Here is a 7,359-nt window from a genome sequence, read left to right on the forward strand (position 1 = left end):
TAGAGGTGGTGGTTACACAACCTTGTGAATACAATAAAAGCCACTGGATTGTACATTTTAAAAGGCTGAACTTGCCGATATGTGTCTTATATCCCCAAATTTAACAAAAATGTATATATATGGATTTTAAAAATCTTTACAGAGAAAGTGCCTAGTGATGTCTCCGAGAGGCTTGTGCCGGAGTTGACCGTATTGTGCCGATTTCCTGGTTTCCATGAGGCACGATGTCTGCGTAAAATGCAATTACTGGGGGAGAGGTTCTCTGTGCTGTTTTTTGCAGTTTCTTGGGGGTCTTCAGCTAGTTCAACACAAAGGGTAACAATAAATAGAAATAGCAGCGGAAGCAGATGAGAGGCCCGGCCGGGCAGCTCTGGGCAGCCTGACGCGGGGACACGCGGCTCCCCACCGGCCAAGGGCCGGCAGACGCCCCCAGATGCCCGCCTCGCCCTTGCCAAGCTCCCAGGCTCCCCAGGGCAGGAGCCGAGGCCACAGGACTCCTGGAGAGGAGGACACTCAGAGACACCGCAGGCACCTTTTAATTCACCGCCCAAACGGCGTGAGGACATTATTAGTTTTCTTAAGATTTGATTCCATTAATTAGTTCCTAAATATCAGCCCATCCAGGCACGAAAAGGCAAACAGAGATAAATCCCAGCCCAGCCTTGCTTCATCTTTTAAAGGCAATTAACTCTTAGTTATTAGCTTTTAATTAGGGAGTAATAATGGCCTCATTAATACACTTTATTATACTTGTCACCAGGCAGCTGTTCCGAACAGATTCTGTTATCAGATGGTCATGGCCCTGGTGTCAACGGCGCAGACTCGGGACGAGGCCAGGGTTCGAGAGTGGCCTGAGGCCGTTCTCCCCACGGTGGCCCGTCAGGAGATCCACGGGGTCTGCTGCCCTCTCTCCGCCCAGCACCCCCCAGGGCTGCCCAGTGCTCTTCCAGTAGGACACCAGCCCCTCCGTGAGCCACTGGCCCTCCTGTTACTTATGCACCTCCGGCCACCCTGGTGGCCATTAGTGACCCTGGCCCCCCGCCCCCGTGCATCATCCTTCTCTGCTCTACGGTCAGGTGCAAGGACCGTCCCTGCAACATTCTTTAGAAGCACCCCATGCTGGAAGCCACCTTGAGCGCCCCCAAGCGGGAGAAGTTTCCGTGAGAGCGAATCCCAGGGGCAAATTCTGAAACGTCCACAAGAACGCGCAGGTGTGCGTGAGTTCACAGACGCTTCACACGCAGCTGCCCAAATGCCATGGACCCGTGCCAGTGAACGTCCCACGTGGACCGTGGCCCAGCCACGCGGCGGAATGCCATGTGGCCATGCAACAGGAATGGGCTTCGGCCGCACACTGCAGCATGAGTGAATCTTAAATGCATGGAGCTGAGGGACAGAAACCAGACACAGATGCCGGTGTTCTGCATGGTTCCATTTACAGAAAGTTCTAGAACTGAGGGGATATTCTGGAAGGAGGGAAATATTTTCTTTTAAGTTTATTTATTTATGTTGGGACAGTGCGAGTGGAGGAAGGGCAGAGAGAGAGGGAGAGAGAATCCTAAGCAGGCTCCGTGCCTCCAGCACAGAGCCCAATGTGGGGCTCGAACCCACAGACCGTGAGATCATGACCCGAGCCGAAACCAAAAGTTGGACACTTAACTAACTGAGCCTCCCAGGTGCCCCGAAGGGGGGAAAATATCGTGGTCTGTTTCAGGTGCAGTTACTCAGGGGTATGTATCTGCCAAGCCTGTGGAGCTTTATAACCTTGGATATGTTAATGGAATGTCAATTATGGCTAAATAAAAACATGTGTAATATTAGATTGATATTACAGTGTGGGGCATGAATATTTAATGATACGGAAAACGTGCATGGCGTAAGGTTAAGTGTAAAAGGAGGTTTATGAAAACAGCTACAAACCAGGGACTTCACGGGTGCACAAACCACAGATCTCTGCTGTGGATGGAACATTGGTGTCTTTCCTCCGAAAGGTGATGGGGTGGGAAGGAGGAAGCTTCGGGGGCGACTAGGTCATGAGGGTGCGGCCCCCATGAATGGGGTCGATGCTTTTATAAAAGAGACCCCCGGGGTGGGGGGGAGTCCCAAAGCCCTGTTGCTCCCTGAGGACACAGCGAGAGACAGGTGACTATGGACCAGGAAGCAGCTCTCGCCAGACGCAGAACCTTGATCTTGGACCTGCCACACACCTTGATCTTGGACTTCCAGCCTCCGGAACTGTGAGAAACACATGTGTGCTGTTTATAAGCCACCTGGCCTGTGGTATTGCATCATAGCAGCCCTAACGGAATGAGGGAGACCCCCTCCCCCACCTCTTGCAACTGTCATCAGGTTACAACTTGTACCGCAGCCAAAGGGGCCAAAAATGTGGGCTCTGGGCCCAGGTCTCCGGATTCAAATCCCAGGTCGGCCACTTGCTTGCTGTGTGGCCTTGGGCAAGTGACTTCACCTCTCTGTGCTTCCACATCCTCATCTATATGAAATGAAAATATGCTCGTAAGGTTGTTGCAAAGATCACGGAAGAGAAGCCACATCAGGGACCCTGCCAAATGGTATGGCGTCAAAGAGTGATTGTTGAGGGGCGCCCGGGTGGCTTAGTCGGTTAAGCGTTCGACTTTCGCTTGGGTCATGATCTCACGGTTCGTGGGTTCGAGCCCCGAGTCGGGCTCTGTGCTGACTGCCAGCTCAGAGCCTGGAGCCTGTTTCGGTCTGTGACTCCGAATCTCTCTCTGACCCTCCCCTGCTCACTCTCTCTCTCTCTCTCTCTCTCCTAGAAATAACTAAAACATTAAAAAAAAAAAAAAGAGTGATTGTCAATCGCTCACCTAATGCACGTGTAACACTGGCTGCAGCTCAGGCCCCGAGCTGCCCTCTGCGATGTCTCACCAGGGGGTGAGGCACAACGACCACAACGACCATCTGTCCAAAGCTGGAGTGAGAACACAGAGAGGAAGGGCTTAATTCTGGCCCAGGGTCAGGAGAATCCTCCTTGGAGAAGGAACATTCAGATCGGGGCCTGATGCACCCTAGTGGCCGTGCCCAGCTGAGGAGTTAGGACATAGAAGCCATGTTACTCTGAGTGTGGGCTCTGGGTCGGTGGATTGCTTCCAAGGAAGACGCGACAGCACGACTTTGCCTATAGTTCACAAAATTGAAACGCAGGGTCTATCTCACATTTTCCAAGAATCTCGTGAGATTGTCCCTCAAAGACTATGCCTGTGCCTCAATGGCATCATTGGCTGCTACATGCCAGCAAATACCTTTTATTGCTTTTTTTGGCTTCTTGTCCCTCCCGGTCCCTGGAGTAGCGTTTCTCATGGGTAGTTCTGCGTCATGCTGTTACCTTCACTTATAAAAACGCGAGAAGGGTGCGCCCCAGCTGTGCCCTTCCTGGGGCTGCACCCGCTTGCACCTGATGGAGACGGTCCTCAGCACTATTCGCGATGCCCCAAATAGAAACGACCCAGATGCCAGGATGGAGAGATGCGCCATGGTTTATTCATACGCTAGCACTTTGGAAACGTGCAGATTTTTATGCAAAATTAAAAAGGAAACACTGCATACAGATAGAGACAAAATGAATGAATCTCACAGATGCAATTTTGAGTAGAAGAAGCCAGACACAGAGAGAATAATACCCCGCATGATTCCATATCTATATAAAATCCAAAACAGGCAAAGTGAATCTGGGGTGATGAATAGGGATGGGACGTGGCCCCCCTTGGGGTACAGTGACCTGGAGGGCCATGCAGGGGGCTTCCTGGGGAGCGTGGGTGAGTCCACTTCTTGATCCAGGGGCTGATCGCACAGGTGTTCCAGCTGTTGAAATTCACCGTCACTCCCTTACATGTACGTTTCTGTGTGTTACACGTAAGCTTAAAAAACAAAAACAGCAATCAGTGGCTCAAAAGTGGTTCACTGAGGCGTAAAAGATGTGCAAACGCTCGTACGGTAAATACCGCGACCTGGAAATTAGCCGTGAGTGTGAGCAACGCCTTCAGGTGACAGCCAGGAGGGGGCGCTCGTCGGCGACAAGTCCCGCGCTGCCTGCTGCGTCGAGAACAGCCGGGCCGGCGATTTCGTCCTCCTGGGGACACAGCGGGGAAGGAGATGGCGGGTCTGATGGCCGTGGCCCCGTCACACTCGTCTGCCGAGCGACAAGTGGGGCGGCGGTGACGAGACCCCGCGCTTTGCCCGCTGAAGGATCGACGCCCGCCGGCCTGTCTGGAAGACGACTTCGGAGGGAATGTCTCTTTGTGGCACCGGAAGGGCCTGCCACGCGCGCGGCTGCTGGTCGGAGGGGGCTCGTGGGGCGGCCCGGGGCCATCGCTTTGGGGCCGACACCCCCAGCCCGGAACAAGTCGGGGCTCCTTAGAACACTGAGCTGTTGGAAAAGCGGCTCCGTCACCAGCCGTCCGACGCTCCCTGACACACGAGGATTTTCTTTTCTGGTTGGGGCACAGGTGGGTGGTCGTCAGGGNTTGTCTTTTTATTAAAAAAAAATTTTAGGGGCGCCTGGGTGGCTCAGTCGGTGAAGCACTGGACTTCAGCTCAGGTCATGATCACACGGTTCGTGGGTTCGAGCCCCACGTCGGGCTCTGTGCTGACTGCCAGCTCAGAGCCTGGAGCGTCTTTGGATTCTGTGTCTCCCTCTCTCTCTGACCCTCCCCGGCTTATGCTCTGTGTGTGTCTCTCTCTCAGAAATAAATAAAACATTAAAAAAATTAAACGTTTATTTTTGACAGAGTGTGAGTGGGGGAGGGTCAGAGAAAGAGGGAGACACAGAATCCGAAGCAGCTCCAGGAGCTGGCAGTCAGCACAGAGCCTGCTGTGGGGCTCGAACCCACGAACCGTGAGATCATGACCTGAGTCGAAGTCAGACACTTAACCACTGAGCCCCTCGGGCGCCCCAGGGAATATATTTTAAAAGAGTCCAGTGTCCTTCGGCTCAGGGCGTGATCTGATGGTTCCTGAGTTTGAGCCCCACGTTGGGCTCTGTGCTCACAGCGTGGAGCCTGCTTGAAATTCTCTGTCTGCCCCTCTCCGGCTCGTGCTCTCTCTCAAAAATAAACATTAAAAAAATAAAAAGTAGAGTAAGATGGTGTCCAAGTGCTCAGCAGACCCAAGCATCGGTGGGACCAGTTGGGGTGTCCTGGGGGGAGGTCCCAGTCCAGCCTGCAGGGGGTGGGGGGCAAGGAGCAGGTGTTCGGCTGCACTTCCCGGGTCCTGGGTGGCACTGTGTCCAGCACCGGCCACTTGGCACCACTCTCAGTGCACACTAATGACGGGCTTGGGTTTTCTAATTTCACAGAATCAGATGAGAGGTGAGTGGCCCTGGGTGCGGCCCCCGACCCAGGGCGCGGCGAGTGACGCTCAGCGGGATGGACACAGCGTGGACGGAGATCCAATACCAGATGGACCCTCTCACTGGTGGGAACGGTCACTGGGGAGTGTTTAAAATAATACGCTTGAAGACAGTTCTGACAAAAAGCTTTTAATCATGCGGAAGGGCGCTCGGCCTGACTCATTAGGAGGCGAAGGAACGTGGAAGCCACGGTCAGAGGCCACTTTTCACCCATCCCGCCGACAGAGATCGCCGGGTGGGTCCCGGCGCCCGCGGGGAGGGCTGGGAGGTGGCCTCCTCCCGCATCCCACGGGCACACGGCTATGAGGGCGTCCCCTGGCTGAAGGGATTAAACGTAATTTGACAGATGTGTCCAGCGGGCACTCCCCACCCCGCTTTTCTTTTCTTTAAAATTTCTTTTAATGTTTTATTTATTTTGAGAGAGAGAGAGACGAGCTAGAGACACAGAGTGTGAGCAGGGGAGGGGCAGAGAGAGAGAGGGAGACACAGAATCGGAAACAGGCTCCAGGCTCCGAGCTGTCAGCACAGAGCCCGATGCGGGGCTCGAACCCACGAACAGTGAGATCATGACCTGAGCCAAAGTCGGCCTCTTAACCAACTGAGCCACCCAGGCCCCCCCCTCCCCCTTCTTAAAGGAAGGTGTTCTAGAGCCTGGCACAGCCGCGACCGAATGCCAGCCTTGCCCGTAGGTGGCCCCTGGCTGGGAAAAACTGGAGACGACCGTGGTGTCCACCGAAAGGGGACAGTCCATCTCTGCTTTTCACCAAAGAACCGGGGAATTCTGTACGAAAACGTGGAGACCCCTCCGACCAGGCATTCGCTCCCCTGCTCCACCCTGACGGCCCCCCAACGAGGGTCACCTCTCCGCTTCCGCCTGGTCCCCCCCATCGTCTCCTGCTGGGGGTCCCGCCTTCCTGCCCCCAGGCTCCCGCCCTCGCCCCCACAGTCCCTCCTCCCCGCAGCGGCCACCAGAGGGNTCCCGGGGGTGGAGGCCCAGATCCTGGGCGGCTCCGTCCGTTAAGCATCCAACTCTTGACTTTGGCCCAGGTCATGATCTCACGGTTCGTGAGTTCGAGCCTTGCGTTGGGCTCTGTGCTGATGGCTGGAGCCTCCTTGGGATTCTCTGTCTCTCCCCCGCCTCCTCTCTGCCCCTCTCTCAAAATAAGAAAATAAACTTTGAAATATACATATCCTAGAGGGAAAAACAAAGCCCAAGTCCTCCCTGAGGCCCCTAAGGCTCCGCCCGCCCTGTCCTCATCCCTCCCGTCCCGTCCCCCCTCGCCCAATCTGCTCCAGCCCCAATGGGCCTCCCTGGTGTTCTTCCAACACTCCAGATCCGATGCTGCCCCAGGACTTTTGCATGTGCTGTTCATCTTGCCAGGAACACCTTTCCTTCGGGTCTCCACCTAGTTCAACTCTCTCACCTCCTGCTGCTCTTTACTGAAATGTCACCTCCTCAGGGAAGCCTACCTTGACTTTGTAGCCAAAATAGCTCCTCCTCATCACCTATCCCTTTCCCTGGCTTCATTTTTCTTAAGTCATGGTATCCAGTAGGCGTTTCATAAATATTTAATCCACTTATTGTCGTTCTTGTTCACCCTGCTGCAGCTACACGGGCTTCCTCAATGTCTGCCCAACATGCCAGGCCTCGTGCTGCCCCAGGGCCTTTGCACTGGCAGCGCTCTCCACGTGGAGCTCTCATCCGCTAGGTGTACCATCGACTCACCCTCTCACTTCCTTTGGGTCTTTGCTCAAACGTCACATTGTCAGCAAGACCCCGAATACCCTGTATCAACTCACCCCCCAACCCCCGACCACTGTCCGTCTTTCATTCTTGTCTTCATGGAGCATTTGCGGTCTTTTAACTTACTGCATAATTTGGTTCTATGTCACGTCTGCCTCCCCTGAGAGGCTGTGAGCTCCTGGGGGGCTGGGCAGGAAGGTGGGTCCCCTCCACCCCCCACCCCCCCCCCCCC

Source organism: Crocuta crocuta, unplaced genomic scaffold (genome assembly GCF_008692635.1).
Source record: "Crocuta crocuta isolate KB4526 unplaced genomic scaffold, BGI_CrCroc_1.0 scaffold110, whole genome shotgun sequence".
NCBI classification, from domain to species: domain Eukaryota; kingdom Metazoa; phylum Chordata; class Mammalia; order Carnivora; family Hyaenidae; genus Crocuta; species Crocuta crocuta.